The 24,611-nt window shown below is 38.9% G+C and overlaps 1 protein-coding gene across 1 annotated transcript in view; it reads right to left on the reverse strand.

Moving 5' to 3' along the window:
- Positions 1-8,437: 8,437 nt before the first annotated feature.
- Positions 8,438-24,611, reverse strand: part of LOC139725152 (interleukin enhancer-binding factor 2 homolog) — a 91,931-nt gene continuing 75,757 nt past the window's right edge. Inside the window, exon 13 of the mRNA XM_071636245.1 lies at positions 8,438-8,731. The gene's annotated coding sequence lies outside the window, so the exon portion shown is untranslated. The remainder of the gene's footprint in view (positions 8,732-24,611) is intronic.

The following is a 24,611-nucleotide window of genomic DNA, read 5'->3' on the forward strand; positions in this document are numbered from 1 at the left end:
GCAACATTAGTAGAACACATCAGTGAAAGTTTGAGGAAAATCGGACAATCGATGCAGAAGTTACAGATTTTCAAAGTTTTGGTGTTGGAACTGCTGGATGTGGAGACTACTAGAGGTTATGACGTATGAGTGGACAACGATATAAAAAAATATAAAGGGAATTCCACAAAAATATTTTTTTCATATAAATTACACACTCCATCAACTTGATACTGACATAAAAGGGTAGCAATTATTCCCCCTGCTTTCTCACAGCGGTTAGTCAAGTGCTCTTTCATTATGCTAGAAAAGAGTGGTTTTTTTTTTCAGTGGAATTCCCTTTATATTTTCTTTATATTGTTGTCCATTCATACGTCATAGCATCTAGTAGTCTCCTCATCCAGTGGTTCCAACACCAAAACTTTAAAAATCCATAACTTTTGTATCGATTGTCCGATTTTCCTCAAACTTTCACTGATGTGTTCTACTAATGTTGCTGCTTTCACTCAATCCACATTGCTCTTTGCGTTTGAGTTCCCTTTAAGTGTGTGAATCCCGTCGTACTGTATTAGCTATTTGTTCGAATCACTTGCCATAATTTTACACATGAACGGGCGGCCACATTGGAACGCAACTCTAAAGCCGCGATTATGTCTGCTTAGTCGCCTCTTTCCCTATAAGCTGCAGTAGATTTGGTGAGAGCGAGAAACCAAAAATGATAATAGTTATAATAATAATGAATGAATGAATAAAATATAGAAATAAAAAGTACGTTAACAAAAGGTGCAGGTAAGATTCTCATAGTGATGAATAAGTTTGAAGGGTATTCCTTTAAAGATGAAGGTGGCGCTCAATTTATTGCTTTAGATTTGCGAAAGTATATAAAGCACGAATTTGGGTACTGATTATACGTCGCGAACACGCCACGAAAGCAATACGACTTGTACGCGTTGAGCGTGTCCAGTGTACCTTTAGTCCGATGTCTCAGGTACATGTATTTAGGTAAAATAATGACTACCTTCTCGAGCTTGGCATCGGTAACTCCAACGCTACGACAAACGACAACTCTCTCCCCATCGGCTATTAGTCACTTACTTGATTACAACCTGTACATTAGCAAATACGTCTCCTCTTTCAGTATTCCTCGTCCTAACTAGCGCGTCCAATGTCATCGTCATAACAATAAAGTGCACGTCACCCCCAGAATCAAAGCAGCTATAATATTTTCATCTCTTAACAATATCTCACAATGATATGGGAGATATTGATTCATACTGTACCTGCCTGTGTCTCTGAAGGCTCTGGCAAATTCTTACCGCGAACTACAGTATTCAGAACGTTTTGCTTTATTAAGTGCTCAATCTAAGTTTTCGAATTGTGAACGGAATTCTCCAGAATTACTCCTGTCGGTGATGCTGGCAAAGGAAATGTAAAAAAAAAAAAAAATGTTAACCACATTTCATCGTACAATCACTGCGTCCTCCAGTCATCTTAAGAAGTAAGATGATGTACAGCTCACTTGAGTACATCGTACAACAATTTGACTTTAGGGGAGCGGTTGCAGATGGTCATGATGATAAATTGTAATTACATTCTATGCACAAAACAGGGTAACATTTAATGTGAGAGCACCGTGGCACAATAGAAAACACTCTGCGCGACTCCGAGTTCGAATTCCCTGTCATTGCGTATGTCATTCGACAAGATACCCACTAAGTCTCCGAGTATTATGGATAGGTTCTTGACTATGCCCTGAGTGTTAAGATGGAAAGGCCCTCTGGATAAACCATTCAAACACTTATGTAGCTGCCGTAAGTGTTTAAGTATGCATGCCATCATCATTGTCCCCCCCCCCCCTCCAGCCCATTCCTAAGGGAAAACAGTTGTACCATATAAAACTCTATACATGTATATACGAGGAATAACATAAGTGACCTTTCGAGTGACCTTGACCCGGTCTGATGGGAAAATCTTTGAATATCTTGCCTGTTGGGAGACATTCTAGACCTCCGTCCACGGGTACGGTTTTAAATAGATGAGTGAAAAGGAACAACAACAACGACAATAATCCCAAAGTTGACACGCACTCGCCCATTCCTATAGTCGTTGGTCAGAGTATTAAAGGTCCAGACGCAGAGTCCAAGGATTATCGAAAATGCCCTCTGTATAAAGAAATAATCAGGGGCCGATTCAGGAATTCCGTAAAGGGGAGGCGCCTTTACAAAATTACAGGGGGCGCACGAGCCCCCTTTTTTCTTTTTATTTATTTTGTTTTAAAAAGATAAAGAGGGGGCGCGCGCCCGGTGCGTCCCCCTCTGGATCCGCCACTGATAGGGTCTAAGGTCTTCTTCCCTAGCGGGTGAATCCTTCCACGATGCACGTGGTTAATACCCTTTTCATCGCAAAAAAAAAGAAGAAAAAAAAGGAGTGATATTAAAATGTCTAACACGACGCAAAACAGACAACGAATCTCGACGAATCTTGTGTCTATGGGAAATGCGTGTTGTAGGAGAATCAGCCCGTTCTCAACGGGTTAAAATCAACAACGGACAATGCACAACCCACAACACATGACGGAATGCATTATCAATGGTGTGTAGGACGTCAGGATACTAGTAGTGAGCGATAGCTAAGCTCACTTAGGCCTTTGACTCGAGTCATATAAGCGAGGAAAGCTATTTCCCATGTATATATTCCAAAACGTGGAATAATGAAGTCTGAAAGAATTATGGAAAATCTGGAGGTCTCGCGTAACTCTGCTGGATCACGAAGAGAAACTTAATTTTAAAATAACCATCATAATTTATTGCGCTTCCTGTTTTTGTCTTTATCATAGTATACGCTAATATTCGTATTTTCAGAAGAGCAAGGCCTGCGATTTTTTCCCTTTAAATCAACTGCCCACATCTAAACAAAACAACCGTCCCTCCCCCGCCACCCCCCCCCCCCCAAAATATATATATATATATATATATATATAAATATATCTCCGGTGCATTCTTTCACGTTGACCGTTAATGCAGTCTCCGAATACGAGTTATTTGTATTATGATTTATGTAAAAAACAAAAACAATCAAAAATTTTCCGTTCAGCTACAATTTGAAGGGTTCTAATACATGTAGTCGTACCCGGTAGTCGTACGATGGACCTATTTGATCAACATTGTGAAACTGATTTTATGAAAGCGAAATATTCTACCTTGATAATGGGTGGTCATTGCACAAGACAAAAATTACTAGGGGAAATTTGTGGTCTCTTTATAGAGGAACCCCGTCAATGTCAAGGTCGCACCCTCCCCAGGGACACTCGCTGGCCTGGACTCACCCTGGCCTGGTTCAACGTGCACTGCGTCGGTGTGTGCAGCGGGGATTGGTGAGTGTGTGGGATACGTAATGGCAACTAGCCTAGAAATATTGTATTGCCAGATTATCGCCACATCTGGGACATTCAGTGCAACAAATCCACGGGGATGGAGATAAATCACTTTGTTTTCATCGCAGGTTGGCAGCTACCCGGGAACAATGAAAGGATAGGGATCAGTTTAAACGGGGTGCTATTCTATCTTAATTAAAAAAGAAGATCCCGTTTGTTCTGATTTCTTTCAAGTTCAAAGTTTATGCATGCCTGGATGTACTGTTGATATCAGAACATGGCGTTTTCCCCGACGGGTATGACCGAGAACGTACACGTGAACGAAGGAAGACAGGTCAATGACCCATTAAATCTTCTGAAAATATGGACAGTACCTTTCGATGCATGATTGCATGACCTATTAAAGACCTTTTTAAAGTGTTGCAATGTCAACTTGTTACCATGGAGCTACTACAGCAGCTCCATGTTAATTGTTACCTTAATATTACTCGCATTGTCGCTAGTAGCTCCAACACTGCGTGTACAGCTGTACTCATATTTGCATCATATCGCGAGCTTGGGCACATGAATGTGCATGGTATTTGATTGTTTTCTTTGTGAGAACTTGTACCTATATTTTTTCCTCTCTCCTTTTTCTACTGTCTGTTTCCTTCACGGTTGGCTGAATTGATGAAAAATCTTGATCTTTCCAAGAGTACCTCTAAATTTTGCTTCAAATCATATGTTCAATTCAATTCAATTCAATACACTGTAGTTTATTTATTTCCATCATCACAAAGAAAAGAAAAGAAAAAGTTGACATAATCCAAAGTGATACAATTTTTTTTTTCATTTCTCTTACACTCGTCTGATAAAGGATTTTTTCAATACAATATAAAGTATATTATACACAAATGATGTCGTAAAAAAGAAACAAGGCACTTTGCCATGGCAACAAAAATAGTAAATAATTACAATGATTATTTACGTATATATTTTTATTCACTATTATGTTTAGGTAATATGAGTGGTGTAAAAAGACATTCCACAGGGAAATATTCATTTCTGTTGCAGATTGTCTGGTGACACGACATTTGCTCCTGCGACTATTGCTCCGGTCTTATTTTCTCCATAGACATAGGGTTATGGTTACTAGTATGATAGGGTTTTAGCTTTAGTTTGATGTGAGGATTAGGATTAGAGTTATGGTTATGTTTGTCGGTAAAATTAATGTTTCGCTTGGCGTGCAGATAATTCATGGGAGCAATTGTTGCAGGAACAAATGTCGTGGAACCACTTTGTCTAGAACATTTACTTGCAATTGCACCCTGCCTCCCCAATTTTAATGCAAACAAACACACACACACACACACACACACAACCAACCACGGGAATGGGTCAGAAAAGAAAATAACATTCTGTTGAGTATGACGAGTACTTTTCTAGGGTTGCCCTCAAAAACTATTCAACTTCTCTCCAACCCATCACTCACTCCCACATACACCTTAAGCTTGTCTTTATACTGCGCCCAATCTCATGACATAGATTCGTCCAATGAAAGCAGAGCCACATAGCCTACGTATATCTTCCCAGGTCTCCGACACTGCCATCATATTAGAATTACAAACACATGAATACAACAAGGTTCGCAGCACACCGTTTTGACTTCCCTCATACCTGGGGTATAGGATATCCCCCAACAAGTGTTTGTTCTGTGGCACTGAATTGCTTGCCACACTATCCCTTCTGTTGGATATGTCAAGGACAGAGTCCTCCATAATGTTAACTGAACTATAAAATTGCCAGATATTATATGCACATGCAAATAAGGGGGGGGGGGGGGGGAAAGGGGAGAAAAACCCTCTGTGCCCTGCAGAACATGGATATCTTAAACTTGTCTACTCCAAGGCTTGGTTATTACTGTATTCTCTTCCTTGGTTGGAATTTCACAATCTTTTCCTGTTTGTCTGAAGTTTCACATACAAAATTCAGTCATTTTCTCTGCTTCATCACATTTTCACAAGACGTATCACATCAAGTTTGGAATTCATCTCCTGTGAAAGAGGTCACCGTGGTAAGAAAAAAAAAAAAGGTGCTCATTCAGAAAGGCAAGTTTACAATCTTGTTATACTCAAGGTGTAAATTTCTGTTCTGTCAAATGGCTCCAATGTGTGGAAAAGAAAGCGATCTTTGTGATGAAGAAAGCCACGGTGAGACAGAATATGTACATCAGCAAATGCGAGTTTATTGAAGAGAGACACATAACAAAACGTGATACAAAATAGTTCTTCCTCCTATGCCTCTGCCCCTTACCAATCAGCTTTGACCTGTTCTAATGTACACACTAGGAAAAAGAAAAAGAAAACATAAAGAGAAGGAACCAATTTATACTTAATATTCGTGTAGTTCATTTTCTATCTGATATTGACTAGAGTCTTGTTATTATATCATCTTCATTTATGACATGTCTTGCTTTGCCCAGCAGAGAAATTTTCATCTGTGAAAGTTGAGAACATTACAGAAGCAGAAGATGAGAGCAAAGAAGAGGAAGTGGAAAAAGAAGGTCAAGAAAAAGGAGCTGGACTAGCCATAAAAAGTTTGTTTTCTACATAATGACTCATGTAAATTAATTACACACCACATACAGCCAACCTTGTCCAAGTCCAGTCTTATTTGGACTGAAGAAATAAATTTTACTTTAGAGAAAATTCGACTCTTGCAGGATGAAAATCAAAAGAATATAAAGAGAAGAGGAGACTTAAAAAGACCTTTGACATAGGCCATTACTTCACTTATGCGAGGTTGACTTAAAGCACTGTTGACTGTAATTCCTTTTCAAAGTTGCACCAAAGATTGCTTTGGCAATCATCTAGCCCCGCTGATCATCATTTGACAATCAGCCAACATGTAGGTTTGCTATTAGTTGACTCTAGTCTCGGTCATTCCTTCAGATTTGCCAATCAATTTTGCAAAACTTACGAAGGGTTGGTCACTTTGTGGCACAGAAAATTGTCTTTATTGTCAGTATTTACTGGTGAGCTGGACTACTTGTCTTTTAATATTTCTCCCCTTGTGGAGTCCATCTTTACTGTTTAAATACAGAATGAGCATGGAACATAATTCAATAATATTAGAATTATATGAACTTTTGCTAAAACCAATACTGTACCACAACCTGAGTGATCCATCAGTCACATGGAAACTTTTGTCTCTCATTTGATATTAATACCAACTTTGATGGGATTTCCTCACATGTGGCGTACAGTTTGTACATGTTACACTCCTTGGCTGTACAGAACACCATGGTTGCGTCCATGTAATTTGACCTGCAGTGCACATAACAATATTTTAAAATCTCTTCTTTTATATTTTGATTTTTTGGGGGTCAATTTTCTGAAAAAAACCCCTATACATATGATAACTGATAAGTCTATGTTTTTCTGACCAAGCCAACTATACAGTGTACAAACAACATAAAAGCTTGGAAAATCATTTAAGATTTGGACTTTTCCTTTTGAACTTTGATTAAAAAAACAGCAACAGAATGTTAAATTAAACATCAGTTATGAGAAAACCTTTTGAAAAATGTGATATACTGTATATCTTTTTACACATTTCCCCAACATATTTCCACATCAGAAGAAAAAACATATGACAGGAAAGAAACACCCAGATTCTTTGTCACACAAAATGAAAATCAGATATTCTTATAAACATCTTGAATATCACTGTCATTCAAAAGGCTTGTAAAATGCACAGTGAAATATGGGTTCTATTCATTAAAAAGCACTAAAGAAATGGTAGGAAATTTCGTGTATAAATAGGTATAAAAAAAGACATAAGATATTAACAAATGTACCTTCATCAATAAAATATAAATGGCATTTAATACTTGAAGTCCAAGGGAATATTTTTCTACTCATCATCTTGTTATAAACTTGGCACTTCTGAAATCCACTGCATACAAATTGTCTCTCATCATGGAGCAAGATCAGATGTACAGTCATCAAATCTGCATGAACCAGGAAATTCTACAAATGCAACTTAAGACAGCAAGAGGAACTTGAGTCTTCTAAAATGTATTACAAAGTAAAGAATCCATAATAGATAACTCACAGAAATTAGAACATTTTCCTGAAAACCAGATATCACAGCTCCCCCCCCCCCCCCAAAAAAAAAAGGACAGGAGAAAGTTGTAAATAAAAAAGTTAATAAATCATGCACTATGCCATCCCTGAAGAATCTGAAAATGTCCTTAATTTAAACTGTACTGTGATGTGGTCTGAAACACAATCCTAATCTGTACAATACAACAATTCTACAACAATAGATCCGATAGAAATGTTAAACGAGACATTTCTTTAAAGAAATTAACTTTAGTTCTATTTTTTTTTTTTATTGTTGTGGTCACAACTTACATTGTGCTCTTTTTAATACAATAGAGCAGGGATGTGAAGAAAAGGTTTCTGTTTTAAGAAATGTGTGGTATCAGAAACATTTTCAGGGACAAACTACCAGGGTAGGAATCTTTGAAGTCACATGACCAAAAATACTGTCAAAAGTTCCAATACAAGGACATGAAAATTATGTGGTGACACATGTTCATATATCTATTCCGTGTTGATTCTAATCTTGTTAAAATGCTTTAGATTTCGATCTTTGGAGACTTTGCAGGTGTTTTCTTTTGGGGTAAGTTCCTTTTTTAAATACTGATAAATGTGCAAATTGAAAACAATATATGATACAAAACTATTACAACCTGTACTTCTCTTCACTATGGTGCAATGAAACCGAGAAGTATGCCTAGTTTTCACATGAATTAACCCCCCTCCCTCCCCCCCCCCCGAAATTATAACAAGTTTAAAAGCGAGAAGATTAAGATCCTAAGCAGCGCTAGGAGAGCATTCAAATTAATACACTGAGCTCATTTAGTGCACAAATAATTCACAAAATTTATTTACAAAAACATAACATCACAGATTGAGAGCACATGTGAGAGAGAAAGCCAACAAGCCATGCTACAGGAAAGATGTCAGTCAACCCAAACATCTCAGATCCCCTCCCCCCCCCCCTCCTGTAATTAAATGAATAGACATGGTATGGCACAGACCATTTTCAAAACATCCAAATTTGGGGGGTTAAACTGCACTGCCAATCCGTCGTCAATCAGTTGCCGCGGAAACACAGCAAAAGTAAGAGAGAAGGCCAAAATGTCACGGGCACTCCGTCTCTCCGCGAAGGCTGCGCGCTGGTTTGAAGGTCACCGAGCCCTGATTGATTCCGGAGGGCAATGCTCTGAGACGAGATATCCTCCGGTCTCCTTCCTCCAACGAGATCTCTCCGGCACGGGTAGTCGGCTCTCATCCCTCACACTCGACTATCTGAAGCAAAAAGATGCACCTGCAAGTTTGAGAAAAGACCAAGACAGAGCGGACGTCAAACTTCAGGTGAAACTGAATCAGAAGTATGCATAAAAATCAGTTCCACGCAGCCCCATAACCATACTGGTCAGGAACTCTGGGATTTGCAAAGATTGTAATGGTGTTGAAAAAAAAAGTCAGCAAGTCTGGATACAGATCTATAGGCATTCCTGGTGGCCCAACTTGGCTTTAAAGCCTCTCTAAATTCATATTGGGGGGGGGGGGGGGGGGGTGTATCGTTCTCAAAATTTTGTTTCATGACATCAAAATAGATTGTAAGATATTGAATTTTACATCAAATTTATAAATTACACAAGATTTAGAATTGTGCTTCTGACTTGGCCATCAAATGTGTTTCTTTTAAACTGACCAATGCTGGCAAGAAATGTTCACACAAGTAGACTAGCCACTTGTCACTGGAGTGAGGATACTAAGATGTTGGTGGAAGAACCTCACAGAAAAATAATATTGATACATAGACCTACTCCTATTCAAACACTAAACATAATCTTTAACCATGCTACCTTCAGTGTTCACCTCTTCTGTATTAATATGAGAAGATAAATGTTTCATATCCTGCTTAACCTTATTATCATAAGGAAAATCATCATCATCACCATCATTATCATCATCATCATCACCATCATTATCGTCATAATCATCATCACCATCATCATCATTACCATCATCACCATCAATATCATCATAATCATCACCATCATTATCATCATCATCACCATCAATATCATCATCATCATCACCATCATTATCATCACCATCAACATCATCATCATCATCACCATCATTATCATCATCACCATCAATATCATCATCATCATCATCACCATCATCAACACCTTCATCACAGTTACCATCACAACTTTAGAGTCACAATTATCATCATTTCCATGAACACTATAAATTTCTTCAACTCCTCTACGACCACTATCATCCATGAAGTTCATCATTGAAAGATCTGCTCTTTAATGCAACACAGATAAAATCTCATCGTGTCAAGGTCACAAAAGATGAAATAGAATTACATTTCATTATTACAATTTCATCTCTCAGTAAACCCCATCAGATAACAAAGTCCAAAGCACTAACAAAGCAAATATGACATACATTTGAATGTTACCACTTTTGATTCAAAGCCAACGATATTGTTCCTGCAAATGGATATATCTATGTCACATCTTTGTATATGGAAACCATCTATTGATGACATGCATACTGGTGAAATGCATCATTTGTTATTGATGAAACCATTATGTCTAATGCCGTGAGTTTGAATGACCGATATACTGTCATTGTCTTAGTAGAGACATTCAAAGTCTACGTCATTCTCGGGCGACATTGAAGGCGGTCTGCTGTGCGAAACTCTAGCCGCAGTTCGTGACGCCACGTGCAGACCAATCGCCATTCTGATTAGATTTGATGCGGTAGCGTGACCGCGGCAGAGGAAAAAATGGAGGCAGAAATATGACATGCTTGAGATGTCACTCATAATTGAGCATTTTCCATTCAGTGAGCCGATGCTTAATGCCAGTGTCAACAGCTCCCAGACCATTACTGGCCAGCTAATGGAGCACCAATGCTCTGACAGTGAGGGATTTCTATTATTCAACTAATTTATTTGTGGAATAAAAATTGCTGGCATGCGTGCAAAAATATGGAAGGGGAAAAAGGCTCACAACCTTGGGAGAGGGGATCGTCTCTGCTGAAACGAGTTAATTAACCATACGCTTGTGGAAATATCCTCTGTTTTTATTTGCCCTGCCTGCCTTTTCTCCGTTCCCCTCCCCCAACAAAAAATTATGGAAGATCATTTTTCTTTCTTTTACTTTGCATGAGCATTAATCAAATCTTCTCGTCTATGTTACTGTCTTCAAACAGAAAGTTTGGGACAGCAAAACAAGGAGCAATTGAAAACAATTATAATAAGAAAGTTTTATGAGTGATGTTCTTCTGAGAAACAATATATAAGTGATAACTTTTGCATCATTTGTGACCTAGTTCCAGGTTCAGGAGTTGGGGGGGGGGGGGGGCAATTCACCTCTGAAGCGTGGTTTATTCTGCAGAGCTGTCATTTTGGTTTGGTTTGTTTTTTTCCGTATCCCATCAAGATGATATAATTCTTAAGCTTGACAAGTGGCGTACCTTGGGTTTGCCATAAATTGAGGTCATATTTATTTTTTCTGCCCCACATTTCAGACTTGTTATGAGAGAGCATGTGACATTTCCATGGCAAACTAGGTGAGGTGTAACATATATCATATGGAGACAAAAATTTATTAGAGAGTTTCAGAAGTCATGACTCACAAAAACATCTCCTTTCAAACTCTCATTTGAAATCAATGGTTGTTACATTTTACTATTTTTCCCCTTATTTTTGACAGATGTCAGAGATCAGTCTTTGCCCAGAGAAATGTGCAACCTGCATAGCTTTCCCTAAAAGATATCACACTGCTTTATCAATGACTGCATTTCAAACACCACTATTTTACTTACAATATGTGACCCTGCACCACAAAACCAACAAAAAGTCACCAGACACAGAATTTCAGTTGAGGGCAGATTCTGAAAGAGCAGACTATAAGCTCTAAAATGATGTATTACTCATTTCAAATGGACTCTCCTAACCTATATGAATATTGGAAAGAAAGCACAAACTCCGGGAAAATTGTGAATTGAGAAAAGAGCCTCTGAAGTACAGAGTTTATTCAAGTACTTAATCCTTACAAAACCATTCTAGCTGTGCGATGAATGGGACAAAAAAAACAACAACAACAGGATGTAAACCATCACAGCAACAACAATGAAGGAATTATCAGATTAAGCTGAAATTAAGCATGCGCTATTGACACATTTTGTCCATGATTAATGCCAACTTTAAATCTGTAGCATTATCTTTTCAAAAGTTATTAGAGATTTAAGTGAAGAGTGTGCAAAGGATTTTCAAAAAATGAAAAGGGGCACTTACGACATACCTGATCTCACTACTTTACCCAAAAAAAAAGGTTGTAGAAAAACTGCTGCAACACACTTTCCCATTCATATTATGTTCCCAACCTCAGAAATAATGCAGAAGAAGAGTACCTCTTTCAGAAAATATGGAAAACTCAAGATTGACTTGGCTGACCTGTTTCACCTTTTTTGAGTTCTCATGTAAAATCAAGGGATGCAACTTTTTGTTGGTTTTGTGATGCATGGTCACATATACTGAGCATACAAAGTATGTGATGTATATTCCTCAGAGGAACTGGGTATCTGAATAATTTCCCTGGCCTTGAAGAGGTTATCAGAATATATTGCCTAAGCTAGGATCATATTTCACATTTGGTTTAAGAAAGCTCGGTGCAATGCGGTATTAATGAGGGCAATGTTTTCTAGCGTCACCTCAAGGTAAAGGCCTTTTATCACAAGTCGCTTTGCGCCGGAGTTGAAAAGGGTCATTTGTAATCATGTGTTGCCACCACTTCAGAAATTTGCTCACTCATTCGTTCTGCAAATGTGTGTCATCATCTGTCACAGCGCCAGTCTAACCACATATCTTCAATGATTCTGGAGTTATCTTGTTAATTGATTTGGACTTTTGACAAATTAAGTTCAAGATTATCACATTAAAATTTGTCACATGAGATATAAATACCAACTACTCCTTCATGTTTATCATCTTGCACATATGTATAGCTATATGTATTTTACCCTGCGATAGCTTTCAAATATTGTACCAGTGACTTGTTTCACTCAGCATTAATCTTGTTCTACATTTAATCCAGTTATTGATTTAAAAAAAAAATTATAAAATTTCTCAATGTCACCTTGAACATCTCCATCATTCCTACATGTATGTGTACCTAACCCAAAATTAGTATGAACAACGCCTTCAAAGAATGGCGGTGTACCATGGTTTATCAATTTCTGTAACTGATTGCTGCTCTTAAATTACTGCAAATGATCAAATCAGGACATCTGACCTATTACCATGGATGTCTCCATCCCCTGAAACAAATATTCAATTTTGGCATGAATGGGTATGCAATTAAGAAGTTTGATTGAGCTACTAAAGTCCTTCTCAAGCCACCCTCATAACTAGCGCAGAAATGCAGAATAATTGCACATGAATGAATGGACCAATGAATAGTCAACCCAAATACCCAATGCCCTTTTATTACGACTGTGCGATGTGGTGAAGACCTGGAAAGGTAACCTGGAAAGGTAACCTGAGCATTGCTTCTCGAAAAAGAGCACAGGAGACGAAGCACAGACATTCGCACACTCTATTTCAGGCCGTTTCGGCTTCAAGGACACTCTCTACGTATCTGTTTCATCCCTGTGTAGACATTCTAACAGCTGTGAGATGTGCCTGGCGGTGCACTTTACATGAACGTGCATATATACACAAAAGAAACATGGTTGAGTGGCAAGGGCTGGAAGCATCTATCCATTGTAGTGCAACATCATGTACATCCATTAACAATTATCACACAGTACAATAGCACACAAGGTACTGTTTATACCTCATTCCCTGCCTAACAAGTCATGAGTTGCTCCCAGCTAGGGTAAAGGCTAGATGCCATTTCACTGAGCTATACTTGACTAAGGGTGAAGAGGCCCTCGAAATGTTTACTACATGGGTAATTGAGGGAGTCAAGTTTCTTCATTTCATTCAGCATTGCCCATTTTATGACCAGTCATTTCCTTTCTACCGCCCCGCAAAGTAAAGACCTGGCCCCTCTCTGTAAGATGTTGGATAATTACTCTCTGGACAATAGGCCCGTTCACAAACAACGAAAATCGAAATTTCAATCGCGATCCAAATTTCGATTTTTTTCCCGACCGTTCATACACAGGGAAAAATCGCACTTCGCAGCAAGGAAAGAACGATCAGTGGCCAAACTGCGCATGCGCGAATCTTGCATGACCGAAGACTGACCCCGCAGTCCCAATAGAGTTTCGCACGCGCTACGAACGATGGGATTAAAAATACCGATTTCCGAATCTCGATCGCGCTCACACACACGACGCTTGGCAAAATAATCGCGATTATTCTGAAAAATCGCACTAATAGTGCGAGTTGGATCGCGATTACGATCGCGGTAATTAGTGAGATTTTTCTGTCCACACTGGAAAAAATTTCGAAATTTTGATCGCGATAAGAAAATCGATTTTTAAATCGCACTTTTTCCTTTGTGTGTGAACGGGCCTAATGTTACCCAGCAGTAAAGTGGCAGTTAATCACAGTTATTGGGTCTGACTGTCCTGATGGAGTGTAGCTCGGGGAACACTTCTGAGAAATTATCATCACTGAGATGGAAAGGCAGTGTTTGAGGACGAGGGGGTCTTATTCATAGTTTGGCTTTCGAGGAAAACTTATCAAAGACACTGGGCGGTGATGCAGGCATTGCGGAGGTGGCATATTTTGTGACATTCAAAAATGAGATATATGCACAGTATGACTCCCAAGTGTTTCAGCACTGTAGTATTATATTATAGTATGCATGAAGTGAAAGATGCCGAGTTGAGCAGTGCGCCTCATCTTTCAAAGAGGGTGAAATCTTGTTTCAATGCATGAGTAAGACCTTTCACTATTTGTTTTATATACAACACTTTGTATCAAACTGGATGTACAATGTAGTCTGTACCAATTCTTGAAATAAGTGCAAAAATGGCAACCATTATATTGCAAAAAGGCAAATGGGCGGCACATACAGTCAGACATACATGCAAGCAATCAGTTGAAGTTGTTAACAGGAAAATAAGTGACTGAATGCGTGCTTGTAACTGATTCAGTGTGTGCAGCAAAGGTAAGATTTAAATACTGTGATATCAGAGGTGTGAAATGGTGAAAAAATCATATATAGTTGATCTTGAGTTTAATAGGGAGTCAATGCATATATGGGTGATGTTAGCTGTGGAAAATCTAATTTTTGACAAAATATTCATTTTAATTTTAAATATTTTATTGACAAAAACTGCACGGCTCATCAGCAACAGGAGCAATGGTACTAGTTTGTTGTTGTTTTTTTTTCTGTGTGTCACATGATGGACAACTGACCCAACTGGAAAGCTAGAATCTGCTGTACAAGGTGGCTTAAACTTTGGACTCTAAGAAAGGAAATCTTAGGGTTCAAATTATGCCCAGCAGTTACATCTGTGGACAGGCCGATTTATCCACAACACTATTCTTGATCCAGGTGTACTAAAAGGAATTTGGGTGGTGTTTCACAAAGAATAGAAGTCAATCTTAAAAGTGAAGATCAACTTATAAATTATGGTATACCACTAGTTTCTCCGTTCATTTTCGTCAGACTCTCAAAATCTACTTCAAATTCTTATCAAAATGTATAAAATATTGTCACTTATCTTATTTTGTCTATTAATGGCTGCAAGAAAAAGCTTCAAAATTTTAAATTTCGTCAAAAGTTAGAATACCATTGAAGGCACACACAGCAAACTATAATTCTAAATTACTTTTGACTTTTAAAATCGTCTTAAATTCTTCGTGAAACACTCTCCTGGTGAAATGCTGAGATGATACTAACGGCAGAGCCCTTTGGGAGAACAGAGCTACATAGTGTTGGGAAGGATGAATGCAGCACTGTTTCTCACAGATCAAAACATCAATATACACAAATGCTACACTGAAGATACTATCAGATCCAAGGTATCAACTATAATTCTATTTTCATTTCATCCACATCTCACAATTAGCTCTAAATCTCTGCAAAGATCATCTTGTACAGTTCACAAATGTTCATTTCAGTACCTGGTATTTCAAAGGTGAATAACATTTTCATCACAGGAACGCAGTCTTGTTATAAAGAGAGGGGAAAAAAAGCATGACCTACCCATACGAGAGAAACATGCTACTTTACGTGTAGCAATTTGCTTGGTTAACACCACTGCTTATTTGATCAGGGCATAATTATAATCACACCATAGGCTGATTCTGCAGTGTCACAATAGGCTGAGCACATTAAGACTAAAATATGTGGGAATTAATTGACAGGAAAGGTATTAGATTAATAATATCTGACTGATGCTGTTTAGGCAAACGGTATTAGATTAATAATAACTGACTGATGCTGTTCGGGCAAACGCTACACCAAGCATCATCACTGTGTTACACATTGGGTGTGGGGAAATTAAGTGTGGTTTTATATGCCATGCTGAGTAATTGATTATTGTTATTCCTACATCTACTGGGGAATACAGTGCACATACATTTTTGTAAATTTCCTAAGATGATTGAAAAATTTGTGAACATCTATATAAGTAGTGACGTTGAGAATGTTACATGCAATATACCCTTTGATACCTTCAAGAAGAATCTCACTGCGTTTCATGCTTTGTGCATGAAACGAAACAATATAAGGAGATAATTTCCTATACGTCAATGAAAATGGATAAGAACTTCTATACAAGTAAGGTAAAGGCCTTCTAAATATGAAGACTATCGGTATTTATGAGGTGACTCATTAAATGAATAATTGGCATTTAGACTGCCATCATTTTCTCTATTTTTAAAGACTATTCTCCATCAGGTTCGCTCAGGAGTTAAATTGATGTATCGCACTGATTTCAGCTTGTAAAAGATTGATGCTATCCTTAAAAGTGACAGTGGTGAGGGACGAAAACGTAAATGGAAAGCCCAAGAACATCTTCATGATTTTGCACCCGCAGAAGACATTTATCAGCCAGCACTGCTGTCTGCACAAGTTTGAAATGTCAAACTTTTTTTTTTTCTTCAGTTACACGAACATGCATGTATGCACGGCACTCGTACAAAGCGCAGGTGGTAATGTCTCTGGACATGACAAATTTGCTCTCATGTTTCAGGTGCATTAGGTACATTTGAGAGAGGAATGATTTTTGGAAAGGATGATTCTGTGATTCCGAGTGCTCCATCAACAGCATGTGCAGCATGCAGTCCTACTCTAACATGACACGATGGCTGAAACGTCATATATTCTTCCTTCGCTTGTTTATTTGCTGTTGCTGCTGTTTTTTTGTTTGTTCTGTTTTAAGCAAGAGTCTCAAAAAACCTGACAAAAAGAAGTGCTTCCTGCAACACTATCTAGGGAATCCAGTGCTGGTAATAGCATTTTTGTTCTTCCACCTACTTTCTGTCTCATATTGGGTATTGCAATATGGCTGCAGGTCCCTGCGATTGTTATGGTCGAATGTATACAGAGATGTGTGAGTAAAGCAGACAGCAAATTTTCTGGGCAACTATCTCCTTTTCTTTTTTTCTTTTTTTACCTTGGGCTCTAAAATCGCCGCGGTAATTGCATGTTTCTTTTGTTGGATGGCAGGCGAACTCGACGAGGATTAGCAGCGCATCGAGAGTGAGGTCTGTCTGATGCATGGGTTCAAGGTATTGTGTTCTAAAATTGTTCGCCGAGACCATACGGTCACCAGGACACACTGATGTTCACGGTGTTTTGTTGCACACTTCTGGGAGTTCTGGAGACAACGGCGGCTGGGCAATAGCACGCTAGACTGATACATGAACAGAGCAAATCTGAGTAAAGCCCTTTCAATACATCTTACGCAGAAAAAAATAATTCTACTGCTTCATCCCCCCCCCCCCCATTCCTCTTGAGGGGATGGGAGGGAAAGACAACATTTTATATGTTCTGATAGGGTTCTTGCAATGTAGAGCATTACTAAAATCCCTGCATAATGCAGCTCCCAAGCTGGACTACTGTATACGCCATATGTTTTGCAAGTCTAAATTTTTGCGAATCGGGAATTCCAGATAATTTTGCGAGTGGTTGAATTCGCGATCGTGGAGTCCTGTACTAAACGGAGACATGTACATGCGTACGTCAAATCCACATCGGGATCAGAGTCTTGAATTTAGCAAATAGCACCAGACTTGCGAAATTCGCAAAAATAAAAACCTCGCAAAAAATTCGGCGTATACAGTACCTAAAAATGTACATTTCTAGGCATTGAAATAGAGTGACACTTGAATACATTCTTTGTTTTTATGTTGTTTATTCTAAAAATAAGAAAAATTCTGTTGTTGCTTTGATTTCTCTTTAGGGTCGGGGCATCAATATTTCTTGTTGCAGCAATAGGATGTTTTGAGAACATTTGAAAATTTTGATATGTTTGAGAATTGAATATAATGTGTGTACAAACATAAACACAAACACACACACACACACACACACAAACAAACAGACACAATGTAATAAATATGAGCAGCCTCGCGAATATACTATAAAAGAAGTCTGTTTTCTAATGATATTCACCATGATGATTTGCCCAAAAGTCGAGTGCGGGACCATACAAGTAGCAGAGTGCTAATACTAATATAACACTCAATTATCCATTTTCATTCTCACAATTTTCTTTGATGATATAAATAAAAAGTTATCCCAAGCAGAAATGGCATCTATGCATACAGTGCTTTGCTAATATAAAAATGTATATATAATCAATCTATAGCTAATGGGAATGTGATGCAAAATATATTAAACACAAACAGAGGAAAACTGACCAGAAATGAATATAATTTATTAGTGGAAGAATGAGCAAACAAATGGGATTCCATCTGGGAAAATGAGCAAACAAAATATATTACATAACTAATGGTAATTATGTTATCTGGGAGGTGATGGATCAAATATCCTCTTGTTGCACATTAGTCGTGCGGTCTCCACAGACGGCCTGAGTCTTCGCTGACCACCTTTGGTGTCAATTGGCCACAATCTATCACAGTCAAGATGGACGGATCAATCATTTGCTGTATGTGGCATCACCTTCAAAGCAAACATGCTCTGCACCATTCTTCCTTTTCATCACCCACTACAGATCTATTCACGACACGAGACATCCGCTGAGATTCAAAAGGCTAGTAACCCAGAGTCGCAAACAATATATACACTGTATGCACATTTAATCGCAGATGAAATGATAGTGATAAAATCCAGAGACTCATTTCCACTGATATTTGTTCAAGGAAATTGATTGATGAGTTTGTGTGTTTGGGTGTTAGTGTTAGTGTTAGTGTGTGTGTGTGTGTGTGTGTGTGTGTGTGTGTGTGTGTGTGTGTGTGTGTATGTTTTCAGGAGAAGAATAATGTCATTGGCACTTGGCTCAAACATTCTAATACTACTTAATGTTGGAACGTTGCTTAGATCACATTTTCTGGGTGGGATATATAATGTTCCCCTACACAGAAGCTTAAAGAGTCAACTTGCTTTTTTTTTTAAATTGTTGTAAGCCCTATAGAGCTCTTGGTCTCATGTTTATTATCAGTTATTGATCACCGCTAATACAGCAATCGCCTATTATCAGTGCTTTAGGTCTCCTTCCTGGGCCAACCTGCATGTTGCACTAGCATATTATGGTTCACTATTTCAAAAAACTTATATATGCTATATTATTATATTATCATATCATTCTTTTTTCTTATTTGCCATGGACTTCTATACTTACATTGTGCACCGTATGAGTCCATAGTAGTACAATGTACATGCTGTAAACTTCTAAGATACATGCAATACACTGTATGCAGTACGAGGTACATACATTATTGACTTGGAGAAAACCACACAGCTCACAGTGAATCGAATTCACTGCTCATGGCGAATAATCACTTTGCTGCAAATTCTGTTCTTCTGGAATTAAAGCTGTAAACGATTCTAACAAGTAACGGGCGATTGATTTGCTTTCCAGACGCAACAATGTCTGGCATGGCCATTGCTTACAATTATCACAGACAAGCACCGCATCAAGTAGGGTTCTTTTTTGTTTGTGGGGGGGGGGGGGGGGGGGAGGGAGGGGGGAGTGGCTTACATCCTCAAATGGCAATACGAGTAAACATTTCACCGGAAAGTGAAATCAGCAGAGTTAAGAGTAACAATCATGAGCGTCTGATTTGGAGAGTGGAAGCCGATTTTCATGCCATTTATTGACATTGCACCAACTCAGAGCCAGCAGCGACCACATGCAGACTGTGTGCGATATTGTCTGGTAGTTATCGATCACTATTGATTCCGTGCCCTGCAAATGTATTTTACTCCTGATTTAGACTGGTATCATCCATGTTAACCATTGATAATACCAATATATTGCCTTATCTAGTCTACTCTTGGATTTTCAGTGTTTTTTCCAGCACAAAATACGCCCTTTGAAGTCAACAATTTACAGTACTTCTTCCTTTCCTTGGCAACATCATCTCTGTTTCAAAGAAAGAATCTGTGCTATGAGGAAATTATGGCATTACTGCAAAAAGGGGAAAAAAAACCTCCCCAGTGATGTCAATATGTTTGCGTCAAAAAAAAGAGAGAAATATAAATATAAATTGAAATAAATTGAACTGAATTCTCAAAGATGCAGACATTGCTTTTAAAGATCATGTGAATTGAACATCATCTGTCTAACTGTCTAACTTGTCGCTCCTTACCAATGCAATACTTTGCAAGCATTCACATTGAATACCGGTGCGACAAGACAACTCCCCCTCCCCCCACGACTCCTCTAAAACCGGCTTCCTAATGTGATGCATCACAATCTGTAAGACATTAATGAAGTCTTTTCTGTGTGATACAAACATGTCGTGCAATGGCAGTTTGAGCTTCAATCAAAGAATGGAAATCAATTCACATTTTCTTGTTTGCAGACGCCATCTGATCATTTCAAGAAATTTCACTGTAAATACACTTGTAGATGTGTACTGTATAAATCCCTGTTTATTGTTTTCATACCTCACCAAGGGAGAATAGCTGGTAGGTGGAAACATAATCGGCTTAGATGCCGCACGTCACACACTCATGCTGTTTGTGATTTGAGACACAGTGTCTCGGAAAAAGAATTGAACAACATGTTTTTTGCGCTTTACTTGACTACACGGTCTTTTGTATCTCTATCAATGGTATCGAAAGCGGAAAAAAAAAATCTCAGTTCTAGATGCATCAAATGTTTGAAATTTTGAAACATTTTGTCTGAAATTGTGATACTCTTTGCCCAGTGAAATACCGATAATGGTTACATTTATAATCAATACATACAAATATACACTGTAGATTGCAAGACTGTTATGCTATAAAGGGTTGCCAATGATTCTGCAGATTCCAACTCTGGACTGAAATTGAAGTACACGTTTGTAGCATTAAGTGCTGACTGTCACAAAAATGAACACCAAGCTCACACCCAATTCCAAACACACATTTACATGAAAACAGCCAAAGAAAACATTACCTACTAACAGACAAACACTATTAGGCTTGCTAACAAACACAACATGCTACATGTATCAGCAAAGTTGAACAAACATATTAGACATTAAGAATGGGTTTTTTTTTTTGGGGGGGGGGGGTGGTGGGAGAGGAGGGATGTGATACAAAGATGTATACATCCTTGGGTATAAAAAGCACTAGCTCTACTGCTAGCTGAAGTAAAGTCAACTGAAAGGCCAACAACATCAAATGAATTATTAAGATTTTTTGGTTGGGTAAGATGCCCCCCCCCCCCCCCATTATAACTCCAAAACAACCAAGAACAAAAAAACAATACAACTCATGGTGAGGCATGAAACAACAAAAAACCGTCAACACACCATAAAAACAAAATAAAACCACACCTCTACTGAGTAGAAGATGCTAGTGCCACGTCCTGTCTCTAGCTGTCACTGTACCCGGATGAGTTGGGTGGGGACAGGGCAGCGCCAATCGACTCGTAATCTTCCCAAGCCAAGGATTAAAAACAAAAAGAAGAAGAAGAAGCAGCAAGCCCGAGGTAGCGCATCAAATATGGACGGGAGACGGAGCAGCCCAGGAGAGCGCAGCGCCAGCTTACTCCTCCGACTGGAACTGCAGTGCCGGTGCACACGTGAAACCCGAATAATTTGGTGAAATATTGATAGAGCTTGGAGCGATTGATTTCAGGCCAGGGACTTGTCTCCTCAACAGCACAGTGCTGTAAACACACTCATTCTTTTAGCTCTCACCTATGTGCATATTGACAAGCAACAAGAAGCATTTTTTCCCCTCCTTCCTTAAGTTACCTTCTCAAGCAGACAAGAAAAAAAGGGCAAAGCGTGTCAGGATTTGTATTTCTCCCCAGGTATTTTTGTATAATTTAGCGGTGATATTGTTACAAAGAGAGATCTTCCAGTTTGTTCTGAGCTAAGACACGCATCCATGAAGGAAGCTTCAGTGTTGGAATCTTGCTGAAAAAGCCATATTAACAAAATAAGAGAATACCTGAGGAATGAAATGAACACTCTGTCTCTAAGAAAGTTGATATCATATTACAGTATGTGGTGTTTCTCTGTGGTACTGTATGTTAAGGAACATAGGACATAGAGCTCTCACCACAGAGTCAAAGCTGCTGTCAAACACCCTTCCTTGATAGTTTGCTGCTGATTGTTGGGCTGACTAGCCCTAAGTTTTAAGTCACATGGATCCCGTTTACAGTGCGGGGCTGGGCCGAGCCTAGCAAATTTTGTCCGTTTACAGTGCCGGGCTCGGCCCGGGTTTTCAATTCAAACCTTTCATTTCAATATTTTGTTGTAGTGGCGCTCTGCTTGTAAACAAACGCAATTTGGTATAGTCTGGTTTCCAGACCCTTTGCCAACTGGACTCCGCGACAGCGACGGAGTCGACGCCTTTTCTGAGAGAAAAATCCTTTGCAGGACAAAATCACCTTAAACTATACTAGCTTTCGACTCTGAGGGCGTTAATATCCTGAAAAGCAAAATAGTACGGACAGAGGGTCTGGAAGCCAGACTAAATTTGGTACCGCATATGTGACCGTGCACCTCAAACTGAACATAAAGTCGCACACACTGATTTTGAGTGAGGACTGAAAATATGTGAAATGGGTCAACCTAGCCGAACTTGACTTTTTCATATTTTCTGAAAAGGCGGGTCTTCTTTTACATTATACTAAAATTTGGTATCATACAATGGGCAGGAAAGTGTGTTTTTTTAGCAGTTTATCTCGCACATTTTTGGTAGAATAGTGTTATTATGTGTGTCTTTAGAATCCCTTTTTCATTTCTGAAAAACCTTGTCCACACTCTTCGCTTTCAACTCTAAAAACATTTGAAAGGATAGTGCTACTGCTTTGAAAGTTGGTATTAATTATGGACAGAATGTGTAAATGAGGCATGCTTAATTTCAGTTTAATCTGATAATCCCTTAATTTTTGTTACTCTGGTGGTTTACTTCCTGTTTTTTGTCCCATTCATTGCACAGCCAGCACGGTTTGGTAAAGATTAAGCGTTTGAATAGACACTGTACTTCAGAGCCTCTTTTCTCAGTTCACACTTTTCCTGAGTTTGTGCTTTCTTTCCAATATTTAGATAGGTTAGGAGAGTCCATTTGATTTGAGTTATACATCATTTTAAAGCTTAAAGTCTGCTCTTTCAGAATATGGTCTTAACTAAAAATTCATGTCTGGCGACTTTTTGTTTGTTTTGAGGTGCAGGGTCACATATTGGCCCAGGTTGCATTTACAGTGAGAAAAGGCCGGGCCGAGACTACCTCCAGAGCATAGCCAAATGTGCAGCCAATTTTGGCCCCGCATTTGCTGTAAACGGGGTCTTGGTCACTTGCACTGGAAACGCATATCACATTTAGCACAACAGAACAGTTCTGTGACCAATAATTCCACACCTACAAAATCAGAGCTACAATTTTGTATTAAGATATATCGTAAGGAATTTCTGAATGCAAGAACAAAGTTTCTGACACACTTAGATTCTGGTCAGATATGAGAGCGGATTTCATTCCTCATCACAAAAAAACCCAAACAAACAAACAAACAAACAAACAAAAACCAAACAACACCAAACCAGCAACATCTTTTGCTTTAAGCGTGCAGTGAGGGCAAGACCTTCATTCTAAAGATATTCCTCATAAACAGATAGAGGATATATACACAGACACTTTTTAGTATTAAGTTGAGCGAAAAGAGACACCCTATGTAACCTACACCTGCTTGAGTACATGGTACAAGACTTTCTCAAAATAAAACATCTTGTTACACACTGTTTTGAGTACTTTCCAGTCTTTTCATCTTTATGTGTGAGTGTTGTTGCTTTTTATTTATGACTGGCCAGACTACAAGAGTTCACTGTGCATTCTCTAATATCTTGGCTAGAGAGAGATAAAAAAAAAGAAAGGCAGATATGTGGGAAAACAAGTCCAACAGGACAGAAAACGTAAGAGTTGAGGAATGGAGGCGGAAAAAAAAAATAGAACATCGCAATTTCTCGTAGTAATCCAGCAAAACACATGCTGGTATGAATGTTTTTCTGGGGCATTTCCCTAACAAGGAAGCCATTGCTCCCCTTACCCCTCTCCCTCAGGGTTGAAGAAGACTTGGGGAAAAGGGGTAAGTGTACCGTAATCCCTATCCCGTGATAAGAATCTCACGGCTGCTCCCTGACCCCGAGGCACCTCGGAGGAAAAAAACTCCTTCCCCAAATCAATCTAGGTGTCGCGGATGCAGAGATACAAACACTTTCGGCAGCTGCCCACGAGACGTCGCATACCCTCCTCCTCCTCCTCTCCCGCTTATCCTTCGCGTCACTCCGCCACGATGCCATCGCTTTTGGGATGTCACGCCACGGGGATGGTCTCTCGAGTTCTGTGGATGTAACTCTTACAGTTGCCCGCGGGGGAGGCTCTTCACGTATCTGCCGAATTACAAACACTCCTTCATCTGCACACCCACAACTTGAACAACTCTTCCTTTATCATTAATGCTACAAATGTGAGAATTTATCATTGCTTCATTTATGCTCCGGGCTCTGCTTGTAAAGTCTTACGGAGGTTTCCTTCTTCAACTTTTTTGCTTTGTCTTTGTTTTGTTTTTGTTTTTGTTTTTGT

This window comes from Diadema antillarum, unplaced genomic scaffold, assembly GCF_040938485.1.
Source record: "Diadema antillarum isolate AM-2024a unplaced genomic scaffold, OU_Dant_1.0 scf00000016, whole genome shotgun sequence".
Taxonomy (NCBI): Eukaryota; Metazoa; Echinodermata; class Echinoidea; order Diadematoida; family Diadematidae; genus Diadema; species Diadema antillarum.